The 20790-nt window shown below is 39.8% G+C and overlaps 1 non-coding gene across 1 annotated transcript; it reads right to left on the reverse strand.

Moving 5' to 3' along the window:
• Window positions 1-1287: 1287 nt before the first annotated feature.
• LOC138874276 (small nucleolar RNA snoR135) lies at window positions 1288-1435 on the reverse strand. Its single transcript, XR_011401317.1, has one exon. It is a non-coding gene; the product is annotated as a small nucleolar RNA snoR135 (small nucleolar RNA).
• Window positions 1436-20790: the final 19355 nt, after the last annotated feature.

The following is a 20790-nucleotide window of genomic DNA, read 5'->3' on the forward strand; positions in this document are numbered from 1 at the left end:
TGTAAGTATGTTAAATACTTTATGGTTAAAATTTTAAATTTTCTAAAATAAAATTTGTTAATTTATATAGATAAAAAAATTTAAAAAAATAAAAGGGCAAATTTTTCTTTGTTATCTTTTTAAAAATTTACCCCTACTTTTAAAAAAAAAATAACTTCATTTTGAAGTGATCTAATGAACTAAAAAGAGCACTTTACAAATTCCATTTACTGCTGCACCTATACAATCGACTACTGAGTTTTGATTGAACCCTGGGACTGCCATTATAAGCAACACTTGAGTATCAAAGGTTGTTGTAATTAAATAACTCTTGAAGATGCGCTAAATAATTGTATGCTTTTTCCATGGTAGTGTCAATTTCGTATTTTTCATGCAAGAGCTATTGACAATGTAGTTTTCATTTCATACTTGTGAGAGCGAAATTGTATTAAACTACATTCAAATCTCTTTTATAACAATATCCTTATACAACAACAATTATATTATAAAAACAAGTTTTATTCAAAATCAATTTTTTATGTTATAGTATAATATAGAGAAAAAAAATTTATTCAAAACAATTTTTTATGTTATATTATAATATGTCATCCGTACAGTACTACATTACAACATCTAAAAAATATTGGAACACATCTATTATAAAGATATTTGACATTACAATGAAGATACATGTATATTCTTCATTTTCAAAGTGATGTGTTTATTAACATTTTGTTACTTTGGATAATCAAATCTGGCTAGGAATCCAATTCATAAAAATTTATATTCAGAATTTGAATGTTTTTCTCCTAGAATTAGAGTTGGATTAGGATAGAAGATAATTGTAGTTCTTTTTCATCCATGTTCCATGATAGAGGAGGAATTAAAAAAAATTAAAATTTATGCACAGATAAATGCAAAAAGTATTTAACACAATCAATTTATTTTAAAAACTTGCAAATAGATTTATTTTAACATTATCAATTGGTGATTTAGAATAGATGAATTTATTTCCCCTTTTTTAATGAATTGCTTAATTTATTACAGTTGAAATCAAAAGCACACCCAATTGTTCTTTAATTTCTCTATTCAACAAAAGATTGATGTCTCGATCTGTATAGGCGTAGAAAAAATCTCTAAAGTTGTAGCTTAGTGTCTCGACCTCAATCTCTAAAGTAGTACTTTAGCCCTTTACTCCAATTACGATGACAGAACTCTCCATAAATGGACATTTCAATATTGCTAATGCTAGGTTTTTAAATGAAAAGCAAATAAATGAAATACAGAAATAAAGAAAATTGAAAACAAAGATGTGGGGAAAATGATTGTTGAAAATTTCCAGTGAAATAGAAGAAACACAACTGCCCATCTTCCCCAAAAATTAATTTTGCAGAGAACACTTTCGATCAAAGTGCATTATTCATAGCACAACGTCGATACACACAATCCCTGCTTTTTTTCAATTAAATCTAGAAATAAATTAAAGAAGAAGAAAATCTATCTAGGATTAAAACAATAATGCAATTAACTGAGGATGTTTTCACAAATCCCTTAAACCTCAAGAGCATTGACAATAAAGTGTTGGCTTGAGAGAGCAGGGGTAAAGCATGTTTATATAGCGGAGGGAAGGAAATGGATTAGGGTTTCAGCGTTCAACCACAATGTACTATTACCAAATTACCCTTTCGATTACAATGTAAAGCGGTGCTTATTAAAACAGCCAATTACAATGTAAAGCGGCCAATTGGACTAAACAAGTGGATCATAGTTGCAACCCGTCCAATTTAGAACATAATTTTCATTTGTTCGTTATTTTAGTAAAAATTGCGTGGGGTAACCATTTTTTAAAGTGGTATTTACTTTTTATCTAGTATTTTTAATGTTGAGCAAAACTAGCCACTAGTCTATTAAACTTACTCCTTCGACTAAGTTCAAGACTAGCTGTCCTTAATTTATGAGCTTGTAAGTCTAAGTTAAGGACTATCTGTCCTTAGTTTTTGAGCTTGTAACTAAGGACTATTTGTCCTTAACTTTTGAACTTGTAACTCTAAGTTCAGGACTGTCTGTCCTTAATTTCTGTGTTTGTAACTCTAAGTTCAGGATTGTCTGTCCTTAATTTCTGTGCTTGTAACTCTAAGTTAAGGACTACTTGTCCTTAATTTTTGAACTTCCAACTCTAACTTCAGGACGAAGTGTTCTTAATTTTTGAACTTCCAACTCTAAGTTCAGGACCAAGTGTCCTTAACTAATGAGCTTGTTACTGTAAGTTCAGGACTAGCTGTCCTTAATTTATGAGTTTGTAAGTCTAAGTTAAGGACTACATGTCCTTAGTTTTTGAGCTTGTAACTCTAAGTTTAGGATTACATATCCTTAATTTCTATGCTTGTAACTCTACGTTAATGATTACTTGTTTAGTGACCCATATTTAAGTTAGGGTATGTTGGTCTTTTAATATAACAAAAAAATACAAGAAAAAAAAAAAGAAAAACCTAATCAATTTAAAAGAAGGGCAAAAGCCCACGTGAAGAAAGAAAAGGGAATTGGGGGAAAGGGAAAAGCAGCGCTGTTGCAACAGAAGCAAAAAAGAAAAGAAAAAACTCAGAGAAGGGAAAAAGGAAGGAGAAGAAGAAGAAGAAGAAGAATGTGGAGGAGGAGGAAGAGGTTGGAACCAAACTTTGGAAAATAGGTAATATAATGTTCTTATATTTTATTTTACTAATATGAGAGTATATAAATTTAATAATTTGAGTTATATAGTGAGATTGACTAATATAATTAGAAGCAAGAAAAGATTAAGTAATCCTTCCCTAACTCATAGCACTTTGTGGAAGAATCATGGGTGACTGTAGAACACTTTGTACTGAAGATTTAATTTTTTAAAATAAATCAAATTCTTAATGTCTTTGTATGTAGTAATATGAATTAAATATGGGAATGTACATAGAAACAAAGGCAATTTGTTAAAGGTATTCTTTTTAATCAAATGATAAATTTTCTTACTTCACTTGCTTAAGTTTATCTTCTAGGTGTATATAATTTTTTTAGGTACAAAAAAAAGTATTGTCGATAGTGATCCTATATGATTTAGATATATACACATAGTTGGCATAATTTGGGTAAAAAGAAAATTAAAAAAAAATATATACGAGTAACTTGAAATTGATAGATTATAGACTGGTTGAATTATTCATAGCATGGATAAATATAATTCAGTGAATTGATGGTATAACATAAAACTCTAAGGATTTGGAATCTAAATTTAGCTATGAATTAGCTTAAATAAAGAAATTAACACAAGATCGATATTGATGTGATTATAGATTGATTGAAGAAAGTCATACAGATCGCTCGAGGCGACGAGTTTGGTATTTCGACACGAGTACTGTGAGTAGTAATCTTACCGCAATTTATGTTTTCATAACCTGCATAGTTTATACATTATTTTGAAAATAAAATGTGTTACCGAATATTTGAAATTGCATGTGGGACAATCCTTTACTTGATATGGTACTGAATAATTTACTTGATATGGTTACAGTTATTTAATATGTTCTCACTGTTACTAGACATGTTTTACTATTACTAGAGATATGATTACCGTTACCAAAATTGGATTACATAATTTGATAAAAAATTTAAAATGCCTTGTACTATTTGAAAATGTTTCCATGTGAAGATTTACTGTTTACAAAGAAAAGTGTAAAAGGGAGGAGACTTTAAAGGATCCCGTAGCTAACGGCGGATTCGTTAAACTTGGTGCACCTTGTCTTTACCGATTACCGAGTACAGTTAGAGCCCTCGCTAGTGGGAAGGTAGAACTAGTATACAGTTATCATTTTCCTTCGAGTAGGGACCTACAATTATATTTGACTCCTTTTATGAAGGGGTCCACATAGTGATACAGATTACATGATCATTTTCTGAAACCTCCCAAATATAAAGATTTGCTATGACACAGTACTTACCAAGTTTATTACTGAATTGTTAAATTGATTTTGTTAAAGGAAACACATGATGAGACTGATTATTATTACCGTTTTAAAAAGGGCATTTGAATTTATGATTATTATACAAGCATATTTTCTGGCTTGTCCCCTATTAAAAACGGTTGGGGTTAAATATTATTACTCACTGAGCTAGCGACTCACTCTCCGCTATTATTTTTACAGAGACAACAATAAACGCGGGCAAGGATTCCGTTAATTAGAGTACACGAGTTGGCATCTCCTGGTGAGCCCCGCATTTATTCGCGTGGGCAAAGATTGTTATTTATTTATTATAGTCTCTTTCTTGAAACTCTTAGAGTCGCTCCATAGTCATTTTTATGAGTGTCATAGGTATTATTTTATTGATATAGACTTGTGACTCGTATTAGACTTTTTATCGTATACTTGGAGATAAAGTTAGTATTATTATATTGGAAATACTTCGTGAATGAGGATTATAACTTGTTTGGTCGATATAAGTTGGTTGTGTTGTTGGTTTTTAAGACAGGCTTATTTTTCGTTAGTCCTAAAACATGAGAAACTCTGTATGATTTTCTGTAGATTACCGACGAGGCTTACTTGGGAGCACTTGTTCCTAAGCGCCGGTCATGATCTTAAATTGGGTTGTGACAAAGTTGGTATCAGAGCACTAAGTTATTCTTGTGACTAATGGATCACATGTCGGTAGTAGAATCTCAATTATGGTTATGTAGTCGGCCATTCCCATAATCGTGATTCTGCGAGGGCGTGATAGGATGTGTCTTGTCTTTCTTTCTTATTCCTCCGTACGTGTGTGGTGATTAAGGTCAGATAACTAAATCTATCATTACTTATCCTATTCGTTTATGGCTCGGACCAATTACCATATAATAGAATTTGGCTAGAGGTTCAAATTTCAAAGACCTCAAATTTCGCCAATGGACATGCAACCATCTCCAAAGAAAGAAATGCTACATAAGTAGTATCCAAGACCAGTGAAAGTTTCATTGTGCCGTATGAGGTGCTTTCTGGTAAGATGCGTAATAGGGTTCATTTCGGAAACTTATACTAGTCCACTACTACAGCAATAGAGGAGTGCTATCACAAAAAGAAAGAGATCTTTATATAATAGATAAACATGAGAAGAATGAGCAATAGAATAGGGGCTCTAAAGTCCTCATGTACCTAGAAGATTATGGAGAGCAACAAAATATTCTTAATAAATTTCCTAAAGTTGAAACTACTAAGTTTACTATTTCTGATAGTTCAAAGGATCCTTAAAGGTTTTAGTAGAATACTTACCATGTTATAAGCTATAGGATATTTCATGAAGAGGTCTATGGCACAGACAACTTTTAGACTAGAGAATATGGCGAATACATGAAATGCTACTGTACTCTTAGAGATGCCAACATGAGCAACACAACTAATTTGGGAATAATTTCACTAAAGTGTTTATGAATCACTTCCTTCTTGACAGTTTGTGACGTGAACTTGTCTGCTAGATCATTTAAGAAATTGATTTAGACGTTGGGTATAATTACATATAACACCAAACTTTCTCAGCTGGATACGCAAGCAACATCTTATGTTTAGAGGTTTGTTGAAAGGTTGGTTAATTGTTTAAATAAGATAGTAACTGCATATATGAAGACTTAAAACCTCTTCTTTAGCAGTTACATTTACCAAAAAGATTGAAAATATGGACATGATAGGCGTGCAAGAACTCACATAAGAAGATCGAAATTAGAATATCTTTTAGTATGAATTTTAACATGAGTCGAAGATTTAAAAATCAAAAATATTTTGAGATATTAAGCTCTTCTTTTCGGTTTGCCACATCTATGAAAAATTTATAGTAGTTAGACATGTGTTTAAAACATTTAAGATTCAAGTTAAGAGAAGGAAACCCTAGCTAACCATGTTGTACTTGATATGGTTGACTCTAATGTACAGATGGATATGGATTAATTATCTTCTTACCATGCTACCCTCGATTACAATGGAAAGACTATCAGTTTTGTTGAACTTTAAAAGCTGATTTTGTCCAAAAAGAGGATTATAAGTTTTAAAGACGAGCAAATTATATATTTTGAAGACTACGGTTATAAAAGTAAGGTTGTTTGAATATCATAGATACGGTAAGGGGCACAAGAGAAGAAACACTTAGTTTGAGAAAAAAAAGGTATCATAATGAGAGATTCTCTAATGTATCCCTAAAGATTTACTAGGACTACCTCTAATATAAGAAATAGACTTCGGTATTGAGCTGATACCTGACACACAAACTGTATCATATGACACCAATAGAGTTGAAAGAGCTAATTGAATAATTGAGAGACCTGCTAGATATAGGTTTTATCATACCGAGTGTTGCACCATGGGGTACACCAATATTATTTGATAAAAAAGGGATGAGTCTTTAAGAATGTGGGCCAACTACAGATAATTAAATAGGATAACAATATACAAAAAATATCATTTGTCTTGTATAGATAACTTGTTTGATTAGTTACAAGGAACCATTGACCTTTAGTCTGGTTATCATCAGCTTAGAATAAGAAATGAAGATATTTAAATATTGCCTCTAGTACTCGGTACTAACATTATGAGTTACCTGTGATGTCCTTTAGATTGGCCAATGCTCCAATTACATTGATGCATATAATGAATATGGTGTTCAAAGTTATTTTTGGAGAAACAAATTCATAGTTTTTACTTACTATATTCTGGTATATTCTCGTACCCAGGAAGAGCATGAGAACTACTTGAAAAATATGTCAAACATGCTGCAGGAGAATCAACTTTTTTCCAAGTTCTTCAATTAGCTGGACTCGATGGTATTCATAAGACATATGGTATCTAAGAATGAAAAATATGGCAGATTCTAAGAAGATAGAAACAGTTCATAAATGGCCGAGATCCATTTCCCCTATAGAGATTACTTTTGGCTTGACAGGCTACTATAGGCATTTGTGTCGGATTTCTCTAGAATAGCATCACCACTCACCAAGTTAACTATGATGATCCAAAAGGCCATCACTTGTTTTAAAAGTAAATTCTACATTTTGAGGCCTTTAAAACCTCTTTCTATCTCACCTCGATTTGCGTGCGCAATCCGAACACGTAATCGGAAAGCCATTATGTAAAAATGATGAATTTTGACTTTAAAATGGATTTAAGCTGACTTCGGTCAACATTTTGGGTAAACGAACTCAGAGCCATGATTTGAAGGTCCCGGAAGGTCCGTAGGAAAATATGGTACTTGGGTGTATGCCCGAAATCGAATTCCGAGGTCCCAAGCCCGAGAAATAAATTTTTAAAGAAAATTATTTTCTAGAATAGTTATGAGTTTTTGAAAATAAAATGTGCTTAAAATTTAATGGTATTGGGCCCGTATTTTGGTTCTGGTGCCCGGTACAAGTCTTATATGTGATTTAAGATAAGTCTGTAAAACTTGGTAATAAACGGACTTGAGATGACGTGAATCGGATCGTATTTGAGAAAATTGGAAAAAAATTTGAAGTTCTTAAGAAATTTCATGATTTTGATGCTAAATCCATAGTTGTTGATGTTATTTTAGTGATTCTAATGCACGAGCGAGTCCATATGATATTTTTAGGTTGGTGTGAATGATTGGTTTGGAGCCTCGAGGGCTCGGGTGAGTTTTGGATAGGCCACGGGGTGAATTTTGGACTTGGAAAGTTGCAGACTTCAGCTGTTGCATTGCAGGCCTGCAGGCTTCGCATTTGCGAAGCCTGGCTCGCAAATGCGAAGGCCTTGTCGCAAATGCGAAAATAGCCCAGGCCAGCCTACCTCGCAAATGCGAGGGATTTATCGCAAATGCGATCCCCCAGTTTTTGCCAGTCGTCGCAAATGCGATATGTTGTTCGCAATGCCCACTTTGCAAATGCGAAAGCTTCTTCACAAATGCGAACTTAGCAAAAGTCTGGGTTCGCAATTGCAACATCTGCAACCTACAATTTTATAACTTAGCCGAAAATCTTTCATTTTTCACACTCTTTCAAAACCAAAACACTCTTGGGCGATTTTTCAAAGACAACTCTTCTTCCAAATCGATTGTAAGTCAATTCTAACTCGTTTTCTTTAATCATTAACATCTTTTCACATAATTTCAACTCAAAATCAATGATTTTCATGGGGGAAATTGGATGTTTTGGGTAGAACCTAGATTTTTTCAAAAATTGGGGATTTAGACCTCCATTTGAGGTCCGATTTAAAAATAAATTATATATTTGAGTTCGTGGGGGAATGGTAATCGGGTTTTGGTTCGAACCTCAGGTTTTGACCATATGGCTCGGAGGGGATTTTTGACTTTTTGGGTAAAACTTTAGAAAACTCATTTTCATGCATTAGGATTGATTCATTTAGCATTTATTGATGTAATTAAGCAACTTATGGCTAGATACGAGCGAATTGGTGGTGAAATCAAGAGGTAAAGCGATAGTTGAGACTTGAATTGTATTCGTGGCATCGAGGTAAGTGTTTGGTCTAACCTTAGCTTGAGGGATTAGGAGTTGTGTCCTATTTGCTACCTATTATTTGTTGAGTACGACGCATAGGCATGGTGATGAGTATCTATACGTTGGTGTCAAGCATGACCGTAAGTCTTAAATTGAAATTGTTGAGTTCTTAATAAATACTACAAATGTTTAAGTTGTTGATTCTCTGTGTTGAGAAAGGATTATGATTATTCTCGTGGAAATTACTTATGATTGAGTATTGATGCTAGTTGAGGTAGTTAGATGTTGGAACAAGTTTGGTTATAGCTGATTTTCCCTTACCGGGATGTATTTACTTATACAGTCGATTCCCTTGTCGGGATAGAGTTGCTTCTTTATTGCTCCCTTTCCGGGACTCTTGTTGTGATTAGTGTTGAACTATATATGTGGATTAGGTTGCGCGCCGCAATAATATTATATTTGGATCGGGTTGCGCACCGCAACAATATTATATTTGGATCGGGTTGCACGCCGCAATAATATTATAATTGGATCGGGTTTCACGCCGCAACAATAATATAATTGGATCGGGTTGAACGTTGCAACCGTGACTAATAATATGGATCGGGTTGCATGTCGCAACAGTGTTATTATGTTTTGGGATCGGGTTGTGCGCTGCAACATATGAGAATATAAATGTTTATGGATTGGTTACAAGTTACTTATTGTTTCGCTGTAAATTCTAGATTGCCTTTATGACTTTCTCTTAATTTACTGTTGGCAGTGATATTCCCCCGCAACTTGTACCCCCTCAAATCTTTACTTATTTATTCATGTTATATTCTCCGTTGCATATTATATAACTACACAGGTTTATCTGGTAGTTTGGTCCTAGCCTCGTCACTACTTCGCCGGGGTTAGGCCAAGCAGTTACCAGCACATGGGATCGGTTGTGCTTGATAACTGTAATTTCTACATGTTTTATACCCATTCTTACCTAAGCTTTGTGCATTAACTGCCATAAATTAGTCCCAAAATGCTTACAAGTTGCGCTTGATTGCAGGTTTGAGCGACAAGATAACAAATACCAAAGATCGGCTCAAAAAGGAGTGAAATCTGCCAAGTGTCAAAAGACAACTGAAGTGGGGAACAAAATGACCTATGCGGTCCGCACTGATTTGTCACGCGGCTCCACAGGAGAGTTCAGAGGCTGGTCAATTTCCAGGTCAACCTGCGCGGTCCGCACTGCTTTGCCACACGGCCGCGCAGGATAGTTCAGAGACCATGAAATTTTCAAGTCAAGATGCGCGGTCCGAGCTCCTTTCCACGCGGTCCGCGCCCAAGAGTGTCAGAGACTCGGTCATTCAAGGCAAAAGCCCACACGGCCGCACACTTAATCAGTGTGGTCCGCGTGGAAATGCCATACGCGGCCGCGCGTCGCATTTGCACGGTCCGCGTCCCCAAGTGTCAGAAGCAAGATATGAAGACCCAAACCCCTACGCGGCCGCGCGTCATTTGTGCGCGGTCCGCGCCAGACCCTCAGGGGTATTTTTGTTCTGTTTTTTCTGTGTAGTATAAATAGAACATTTTACTTTTTAGGTGAGGTTTTTCAGTTTTTTTTATCAGATAGCAGCTGAACTCGAGACTTCATAGTTTTAGTCCATTTTGGGCAATTTCTTCTAGTATTAACGTGGATTTGAGTCGATTCACATTGTAGTTAATTATTATGTCAATTTCATCTACTATTTCTTCAATTTATGTTTCTATTATGGCTAGCTAAACCCATTAGCTAAGGTTGTGGCTCAACCCTAGTGCGGGTAATTAATGGGTGTGATTGTTTAGTGCATGAATGATGTTGGGTATTTGTTATTTGGATTAATCTTATGTTTTCATTAAGATTTGGTGGTTGCAAATACTAAGTCTAGCTTAGTGAGTTTTGACTCTTCTTGAGAAAGAGAGTCTATGACCCCAAGATTAATTCCAACAAGTAATTGGGATGGACCCATGAGAATGGTAATCCCAATTAACGGGTTAAACCTCGAGAGAGTAATTACCCAACTTGAACCATAAGTTGCTTGGGCAAATTGGCCTACCCAGTTGGTCTCGAGAGAGGCAATTGGGCAAAATCACTCTCTCTACCGAGAGGTGTGAGAGTGGGTACAAAAGTGCAACGGTTATAGCATAAGTCTCATATTCATCATTCTTGCATTAGGAATCTCTACCCGTTAGTTGACCACCTAGATACATGCCACGACCCTAGTGCCTTTCTCTATATTGCATACAACTTAGAATCTATATCTTAGCCTAACTTAGCTTTAAACTTGTAGTTGATAAATTGTAGTTGATACTCAAAAGAAAACCAAAAATGTTAGAAGATCAATTAGGAGCTAAAACATAGTCCTAGACCATACAAACACTCAACTCCAAATTGAAGCTCCCTGTGGAAAATTGACCCCGATACCGCTATTGGGTAAAGGTATTAGCGCCCACTCTTCCTTAGGTTGAGTTCGCTGCGATCACTTTTTGGCGCCGTTGCCGGGGAGCTTTACGATGTTGACTATTTGTGTAGCTAGTATTGTGTTTTGCTTCTCTTTCCTTCTTATTTACTGACTTTGTTTGTGTCGATCAATCAGGTACAATGGCTCTTAATGCAAATGACCCTCTTGGCAATGTGATAGCGGGGGAGGAGGTAGAGGATCTAGAATAAGATGAGGTCTTACCTCAACTTCCACGGAGAGGCCGACATGTCAATATAAATGCAAATGAGAACAACAACATTCCAGACCCTCCTCCGGCACCGCCGAGAGTGGCTCCCAGAGATCTACCAAATCAAGGATACGCCAGTGCTAATGTTCCTTCCCGAATCCGGGCGGGGAACTTTCAAATCACAAATGTTATGCTGACCTTGCTCGAGCAAAGAGGTTATTTCACGGGTGCCTCCGATCAAAATGCCTACATGCACTTGAAGGGATTCGTGGATACATGTTAGGGTAGCAAGCAGTCAAACGTGTCCGATGATGCGTTGAGATTGAGGCTTTTCCCGTTTTCTCTTCGGGGTAAAACATTGGATTGGTTAGAAAGGCTCCCCGATCATTCTATTACAACATAGGATGAATTAGCGGACAAATTTATTGCCAAGTTCTTCTCTCCAAGTCATATGGCAGCTCTTCGGGATGAAATTCTAGCTTTCAAGCAAGAGCCAACGGAACCTTTGCATGAGATATGGGAAAGATATAGAACAATGGTGAAAGAGTGCCCTAATAACGACATGACCGAGGCTATGATTCAACAAACCTTTTATCGGGGCATCAACACCACAAATCAATGCATTGTGAACCAATTGGCCGGAGGGAACTTTATGAAACTTTCTTACCAAGAGGCATGTGATGTACTTGATGAAATGGCCGACACCTCTTCGGCATGGCAAAGCCGAGCAAACGTGCCCCAAGGTGACCCCACGGTCATCCATTTGCACAAGTAATTGTACGATCATGGCCAAGCTATAGCCGAGCTTACATCAACTATGAATCAATTGGCAAAGGCACAATTGCAACAAGTCCAAAACCTGCGCCAAGTCAATGCAATGGAAGGTGTTTCTATGTTGAAAAGGAGGCAAAGAGGGCAACAACCTCAAGGTAATTGTGAACAATATGACAACAACAATGATGGTGGTGGTTATTCAAATGAGTGCTATGAGGATCAAAGCGAAGAGGTCCAATATGTCAACAACTATCAAGGGAATAGAGGTAACTCCTCAAACCAACAATGGCGTCCTCAAGGTAATTGGGGAAATCAACAACAAGGCGGAGGTAATTGGAATAACAACAACCAAAACAACAATTGGAGTAATCAAGGCAACCAAGGAAATTGGCATGGTAATAACAATAATTGGGGCAACAACAACAATCAAAGAGGGTGGAACAATGGCGGAAACCAAGGCAACCGGGGGCAAGGTTTTCAAAGGGGCCCCATGTACCAACAACCGAACAATCCACCCTCTTTTCCTTCTCAAGGTCCGAGTTCATCCGGAAGCAAGATGGGGAGAATTGAAAGCATGTTCGAGTAGATGATGAAAAAGAACCAAGATTCTGAGGCCCAATTAGCTTCGCATAACACATCTATCCGGAACTTGGAAGTGCAATTAAGCCAAATCTCTCAGTCTTTAAATACTCGCCCAAAGGGTGCTCTACCAAGTGATACGGTAGTAAACCCTAAGGGTGGGCACAATAATCATGTGATGGCAGTGACAACGCGAAGTGGAAGAGGAGGTGATGTCCATGCCTCACGAGGAAACCAAGTTACGGTAGATGAAGATGAGTTACGAAATGATGAGATCCCATTGGTAGTTGAGGATATTGTTGAACAAAGTGCAAGTGATGATGTGAGAATTGAAATTGATGAGTGTGAGGAGGAGACTCAAGAGGCCGTGAACCCGTCTAGGGAACACGTCATTGATATGCCCGAACCGGTGGTGCCAAAAGCCAAGGCACCCTTGCCTAGACCTCTTCCGCCATATCCTCAAAGGTTGGCCAAGCAAAAGGGTGACAACCAATTTAAGAAATTTATTGAAATGATGAAGAGTTTGACTATCAACGTGCCTTTAGTGGAGGCACTCAAGCAAATGCCGGGATACGCAAAGTTCATGAAAAATTTGGTTACAAAAAAGAGATTAATGGAGTGTGAGACAATCAATATGACCCATCAAGTGAGCGCAATTGTGCATTCTATGGCTCCGAAACTTGAGGATCCCGGAGCATTCACAATACCATGTACCATTGGAATTGCCGATTTCGCAAAAGCCCTATGTGACTTGGGGGCAAGTATCAATCTCATGCCATATTCGGTCTTCAAGACCTTGGGTATCGGACAACCTCGTCCAACTTCTATGAGGCTTCAAATGGCGGACCGGTCAATGAAGCGGCCTTTGGTGATTATTGATGATGTCCTTGTTCGTGTTGATAAGTTCATATTGCCGGCCGATTTCGTGATGTTGGATTGCGAAGTGGATTTCAAGGTTCCTATCATTCTTGGAAGGCCCTTCCTAGCTACGGGGAAGGCCTTGGTTGATGTGGAAGCGGGATAATTGACCTTTCGTGTTGGAGATGAAAAGGTGGTGTTCCACGTGTGCAAATCAATGAGGCAACCGGATAGCACCGAGGTATGTTCGTTTGTTGATATTGTCACGGCGGTGATAGTGGATGACACAAGCGCAATGGCAAATGTTGAGGACCCACTTGAGGCCGTGCTATTGAACATGGATGTTGATGATGATGCTAGTAGGGTGGAGTGTGTGAACACATTACATGGCATGGGCTCATATTCTTATGAACCGAGGAAGTTATCTCTTGATCTTGAAAATCGCAAAACTCCACCACCAAGCCATCTATTGAGGAGCCACCGGTGTTGGAGTTGAAACCACTTCTTCCTCACCTCAGGTATGAATTTCTTGGTCCTAATTTCACTTTACCGGTTATTCTTTCTTTTTGCTTGACTAACGTGCAGGTTGACGCCACTTTGACGGTTCTTCAAAAGCGCAAGCGGGCGATTGGATGGACCTTGGCAGATATTCGGGGTATTAGCCCCGCATTTTGCATGCACAAGATAATATTGGAGAAGGATGCTAGGTCGTCTTTTGAACATCAAAGGAGACTCAATGAGGCCATGCAAGAGGTGGTCAAAAAGGAAGTCATCAAGTGGCTTGACGCCGGTGTGGTGTATCAGATTTCTGACAGTTCGTGGACTTCTCTGGTACAATGTGTGCCAAAGAAGGGAGGAATGATGGTGGTGACCAATGACAACAATGAACTTATTCTGACTCGTACTGTGACGGGTTGGAGGGTATGCATGGACTACCGGAAGATGAACAAGGTGACTAGAAAGGATCATTTCCCATTGTCGTTCTTGGACTAAATGCTTGATCGTCTTGCAGGTCGGGCTTTCTATTGTTTTCTGGATGGGTATTCAGGCTATAACCAAATTCTCATTGCCCTGGAAGACCAAGAAAAGACAACCTTCACATGTCCTTATGGCACATTCGCCTTCTCTCGAATGCCATTTGGATTATGTAATGCACCGACGACCTTCCAACGATGTATGATGGCAATCTTCACCGACATGGTGGAGGACATATTGGAGGTCTTCATGGATGATTTTAGTGTGGTTGGGGACTCATTTGGTGAATGTTTGCAAAACTTGGATCGTGTGTTGGCCCGATGCGAAGACACAAACTTGGTTCTCAATTAGGAGAAATGTCATTTTATGGTAGAAGAAGTAATTGTGTTGGGTCACAAAATTTCAAAAGGAGGGATTGAGGTTGATAAGGCGAAAATATAGGTTATCTCAAGGCTCCCTCCCCCTACTTCTGTCAAAGGGGTGAGGAGTTTTCTTGGACACGCGGGTTTTTACCGAAGATTCATCAAAGACTTTTATAAAGTAGTTAAACCGTTGTGTAAATTGCTAGAGAAAGATGTCAAATATATGTTCGATGAGAGATGTATGGAGGCTTTCGAGGTTCTAAAGCAAAAGTTGACGACTACCCCCATCATTACCGCACCAAATTGGAGCTTGCCCTTTTAGCTCATGTGCGATGCTAGTGATGTTGCGGTGGGGGCGGTCTTGGGCCAAAGAATCAACAAAATATTCTATCTGGTATACTACTCAAGTAAGACAATGAATGAAGCTCAAAGGAACTACACCAGTAACAAGAGGTGTTGAGTTGTGGTTTCTATTGGCCTTCTTTGTTCAAGGATGCCGGTGACTTTGTGAAAAGATGTGATGAATGCCAACGTGCCGGAGGGATTTCGAAGAAAGATGAGATGCCCCTTAACACGATTCTAGAGGTTGACATTTTTTATGTTTGGGGGATAGACTTTATGGGACCATTCGTAAGTTCTTGTGGCAACACCTACATCTTGGTAGCGGTTGATTATGTGTCGAAATGGGTTGAGGCCATAGCTTTGCCAAATAATGAAGCTCGAAGTGTGGTGGCGTTCTTGAAAAGGAGTATCTTCACGAGGTTTGGCACTCCACATGCTATCATTAGTGACGGGGGTTCTCATTTTTGCAATCGGGCTTTTGACTCGTTGCTAGCCAAGTATGGGGTAAATCACAAGGTGACCACTCCTTATCATCCTCAAGCGAGTGGCCAAGTTGAGGTGTCAAATCGTGAAATCAAGAGTATTTTATCCAAGTCTGTCAATGCAAATAGGACCGACTGGTCGAAGAAATTGGATGATGCTCTTTGGGCTTATCGTACAGCTTTCAAGACTCCGATTGGTATGTCGCCGTATCGGTTGGTGTTTGGGAAGGCTTGTCATCTTCCGGTAGAATTGGAACATAAGGCTATGTGGGCCCTAAAAAGTTGAACTTAAAATGGGATGTCGCTGCAAATCTCTGGGTTGAGCAATTGAATGAACTTGATGAGTTTAGGTTTCATGCTTACTCCAGCTCGTCCTTGTATAAGGACAAGATGAAGTACCTTCACGACAAGTATGCCCGAGGGAAGGAATTCAAAGTTGGTGACATGGTTCTTCTTTTCAACTCCCGGTTGAGGTTATTTCCGGGCAAGCTGAAGTCTAAGTGGAGCGGCCCATTTGAAGTGGTTGGTTTAACTCCTTTTGGTGCCATTGATCTCAAAAATAAGAATGGTGAAGTTTTCCGGGTCAATGGGCATCGTGTCAAGCACTATTTGGGCAAGATTGATGACAGCCACGTGGTGGCACTCATTCATTTGAAATGATTGTGATGGTAACATGCGTCGTGCCGCGACGTTAAATCAGGCGCTTCTTGGGAGGCAACCCATGTGTTTTTCTTTTTCTTTGTTTTTCTGTTGTAGAGTAGGATTTTTGAGCTGATAGTTTGTGAAGTGTTGCAGGGATAATGTTGAACTAGTGCAGGGCAAAAGTGCAAAATAGTCAGTCTCTGAATATTGCCTACGCGACCGCGTAGCAAAACAGTGCGATCCGCGTAGGTTTGAGCAGCTGAAGGGTTAAGGCCCAGAAAATCCAGCGCTGCTGCATGACATTTCTGTGCGGTCCGCGCTGGAGGACCCAAAATTACATGCTCTCTGACAAAGTTCCCACGCGGCCGCGCACCAAAGCAGTGTGGTCCGTGCTGGGATGGCTAAAAGTATCAAGTCTCTGAAGACTTCCGCGCGGCCGCGCACCAAAATAGTGCGGTCCGCGTGGATTGAATAGCTAATATGTAGGATGCAAAATCCAACGCGGTCCGCGTCCCTTTTGGTGCGGCCGCGCTGGTAGATAGGTACTGGGTCCCAGGGCTTTTCTATAAATAGAGGCCTTGGGCCTCATTTTAACCTTTTCGCCAAATTTACACCTGAGCTATTATTTTCACTGTTCATCAAGACTAATTGTGCACATAGTTGAAATCTCATTAATCCCTGGTAACAACTCTCATTCATTTCAATCATAGTCTAATTTTTGTTTTGTTTAATTGCTTTTTACTAGTGTAACTTCTTACTTTCGTCTTTTTCTTCTTAGTTTAACTGTTAGCTTAGATTTTTGTGTGTTTTTGTTTAATCATGGGCATGGAATCTTGTTCAATAACTGAGTAGAGACACTTAGGACCCACAAAGGTGAACAAAAATTAGATTTAATTGAACAAACACCCGACTCAGTTAAATTAGCCCTACGCGGCCGCGCAATATTTGTGTGCGATCCGCGTGACTCTGGTTAAGAGATGATGAACCTCTCTACGCGGTCCGCGTGCCATTTGTGTGCGGTTCGCGTGATCCCAGCGCTGCCGCGGTCCAAAACATTGCGGACCACGTGTGAAGAGTTCAGAGAGGTCAACATTTGGGTATTTCACTTGCGCGGACCACGTACCATTTCTGTGTGGTCCACACTGAACCAATGCGGCCGTGTACCATTTCTGTGCGGTCCGCGTCAGTTTATTCAGAAAGGTATGTATGGGTGTCAGTATACTGCGTGGACCGCGTGCCTTTTGGTGCGGTCCGCGCCCCTCTGTCTATATCACTGTATCTGCATTCTTTGCATTCAACTGAACTGTCTACTTCATCTTATGTGCTTCTACTAACAATGTTAGACATGTATTCCTTGCAGACAATGGTTCAAAAACGAGCGGGCAAAGAAAACAACCCGAGAGAGGTGGTTCCTCCCGAGGGGGGAAAAGCAAGAGGATTGTGAAACTCACTCCAAAAACCAGGGAACTGATAAAGAAAACCCGGAAGATAATCCGGGAAGCTCATAGAGCTGCATCTCATTCCACAGGGAGTGAGTATGCACCTTCACGGAGCATTACCTCGGAGTCTGCCCCCACCCACATGTCCACTTCATTTCAGCTCCATGTTCCCTTTCCCCGGATCATGGTAATGTAGCCTCCTCCAAGAAGCCGGTTAATGTCATCTCGGACTCGTCTGATGAGTCCGTGGCAAGAGAAGAAGAGCAATACTCCACATCTCCCACAACTTCATTATCAGGGGAGAGTGGAGGGTATGCTGAGGGAGGTGAGCCACAGGTCGGGGGGATAGAGCGTACTAGAAAACTGAAGGCATGGGCAGACAGGTTTTTTAGTGAGGTTACTTTCCACGGATTTCGGGAGTGGTGGCCCAAAAGGAAACTGATTCCGGAGAGGAAGTTCATAGATGTTGATCTTGTCCCTCTCAACCCTCATGTGCAAGCACAATTCTGCACTAGAGAGGGTTGGAGCTTCTTCAAAGAACGTGTTGAGATGGCGAATGAGCATATGGTGAAGGAGTTCTACAACAATGTTCACCATGTATTTCGGGACTCAAAAGCAACTAAAGTGAGGGACAAGACAGTTGTGTTTGATGGCAAATCGTTGAATGAATTCCTGGGGTTCGAAGAAGAGGATGAATCACAATATTTAGAAAAGCTAGCAATAAAAGAGGAGGTTTGTCCTTGGTTGGCCGAGCACTTGGCAGCCCCGGGTACAGACCCAGTCTGGTTGAAAGCACAAGAAAAGATCTTTAGGAACACCCTGAACTTTGAAGCCAAAGGGTGGTTGACTTTCGTGTGTAGTCGACTTGACCCGTCTATACATGATCACTCCATTCCCCTTCCTCGTGCTATCTTGATAGCATCTATCATGGCGGGTTTCCCTCTGAATGTGGGTAATATTATGTCGAGAGTGATTTCTACAGTTGGTAATGAGACCCAAACAAACTACCCCTTCCCAAACACACTCTCTTTGTACTTCGGAGAATTGAAAGTGAAGAAAAAGAAATATGATGTCAAGGTACCTCCGATGGCCCCGTACTCATGGTATAGTCAGTTGGGTCCAGACAACCCGAAGAGGGGCAAGAAGAATGTGGAATCCACTTCCACCGCACCTGGTCAGTCTGAGGAGCCAGCGGTCATTGATCAGCCCAGTGAGCCTTCCACCATTCCTGCTACTGATGAGGCATTGCCTCCAGGTCCGTCGTCAGCAACTGGTCCTTCTATTGCAGCTGACCTAATAGTCCCTTTATCAAAGACTCACCGGTTCACCGCAAACCAGCTCACCCATTCCCTTGCCAGTTTGAACAACTGGATGTCAGCTGCGACATCCAAGTTGTCTACATTGACCACTGTTATACAGGCACAGGGAGCACCAGTTACTGTTGATATTCCTTCCTCCATTGAGGATGCATTGAAGAAGATCCTGCCCAACCATGAAAAGATGATGGCGACACAGGATGCCTTGATTAAGGCGGTTGGGGCACATAGCAAAGCGTTGGAGAAATTGGCTCGGGAGCACAAGAAGTTGAGGAAGCAGAAGGCTTCCAAGGATTCCGTGACATAGTTGAGAGTGGATGTAGACAAGCTCATGGCGGATCAGTTGCCAATTGACCTACTATTTGGGGATCCGGCTGTAGAGCCAGCAGTAGCACAGGTACAGGAGGAGGAACAGAGGCCGAGGAAGAAGAGGAAACTCCCTAGCACTAAGGGAGTTGTGATTGAGGTAGCACCAGTTTAGGAGAGTCACTCCACTGCCCCACCAGTTGATGAGCCAGTTCTTGAGTAGGCACCTGTCCCAGCAGCACAGCAGCAGCAGGCCGGGGACCAATCTGAGGTCCCCGCAAGTACAGAGGACTTAGGAGCCACTGAGCAGCACAGGGTGACGGATGAGGCTTGAGGGGACTTTCTATATCCTTTCTTTCATTTCGGTGCTTATTTTGATAGTTAGCATTGGGGACAATGCTAGCTTTTATTCGTGGGGGTGTGGCCCTACTATTTTATTGACTGTTGGATTACTGTATATATTCTTTTACTTTCAGCACATTCGTAGTTGTAGATGGCTTGTATATAACTATTCATTCTAGATTCTCTTAGACTCTATGTATATATTCATTCCCCCTGGTTGTATATTCTACTCCCCTTTTGTACATATTCATTCGGTTTTCATTTTGGTTTTCTATTTTTTGTTAAAATTTTTCGTTTTAGTTGCAAAGTCAGGCTCGTAGCCTTTTTGTTTTGTTTTGGCGTTTGCAATAAGCCCTTGGTTTTCTTAATGCCACGGTTCTTTCCAAGGGTAGAGTGTTGTGCGAATCGGGTGGCTCTTCCCAATGATAGATGGCGTGACAACCTTCTTAAGGGTTTGAGTCCATTTGTGATTTTTCTTTTTGATTTTCAAATTTTTGTAGTTAAGGGTACCTCAGGCAAAGCTTCACTTGAGCCTAGCACATTTGCCTTTGATCCTATGGTCAAAGACATTATGTTGTGTTTAGGATGGTGAAAGTTGTGGCCTTGAGACTCTTGTGTTGACCAAACAATCATCATGTGGTCATTTTGGGCCATTGTGCGCTTGAATCATATCTAAGGTCGTTGTGGGCCCTCGACTCCGTCTTAGGCAATCCTTGAGTGTGTGTAGTGAGAATTCGAATCGTGAGCCCAAGTACCGAGCTGATGGTCTAGAACTTGCCCTAAAGGTTTGTTGAGGCGAAATCATAGGTGGAACTTGACTTGAGACGTGATTATAGGCTCTCCTTGATCCAAAATGCAAAACTTGAACAATTTCCATGACCTACCAATGAAATAATCCCTAGTTCACCCCTTTTGAGCCTTAAACCTTTTTCTTTCATGAACCAAGCTACAAGCCTATACCCGTTCTTAATGAGACCCTCTCTTGGCACCCAAATCTTCCCTTGAGTAAATGGCAAATGTCTAAGTTTGGGGGGAGAGACAAGAAAGGCATCAATGTGGTAAAAAGGCGCAAAAACAAAAGAAAAGGAAGGCAATGAAAAAGAGAAAAAGAGAAAAAGAAAGACAAAAATGAATAAGAACCAAAAAGGGAATCCAAGGACAACAAAAAAGTGAAAAAGGTGTGAAAAGTGGTAAAAAGGAAAAAGGTTTGAATTGCAAAAGAAAGAGTGACAATGTGTCTCTCTAACCCCTTGAAAGAAG

The sequence above is a fragment of the Nicotiana sylvestris genome, chromosome 7 (assembly GCF_000393655.2).
Source record: "Nicotiana sylvestris chromosome 7, ASM39365v2, whole genome shotgun sequence".
Classification (NCBI taxonomy): domain Eukaryota; kingdom Viridiplantae; phylum Streptophyta; class Magnoliopsida; order Solanales; family Solanaceae; genus Nicotiana; species Nicotiana sylvestris.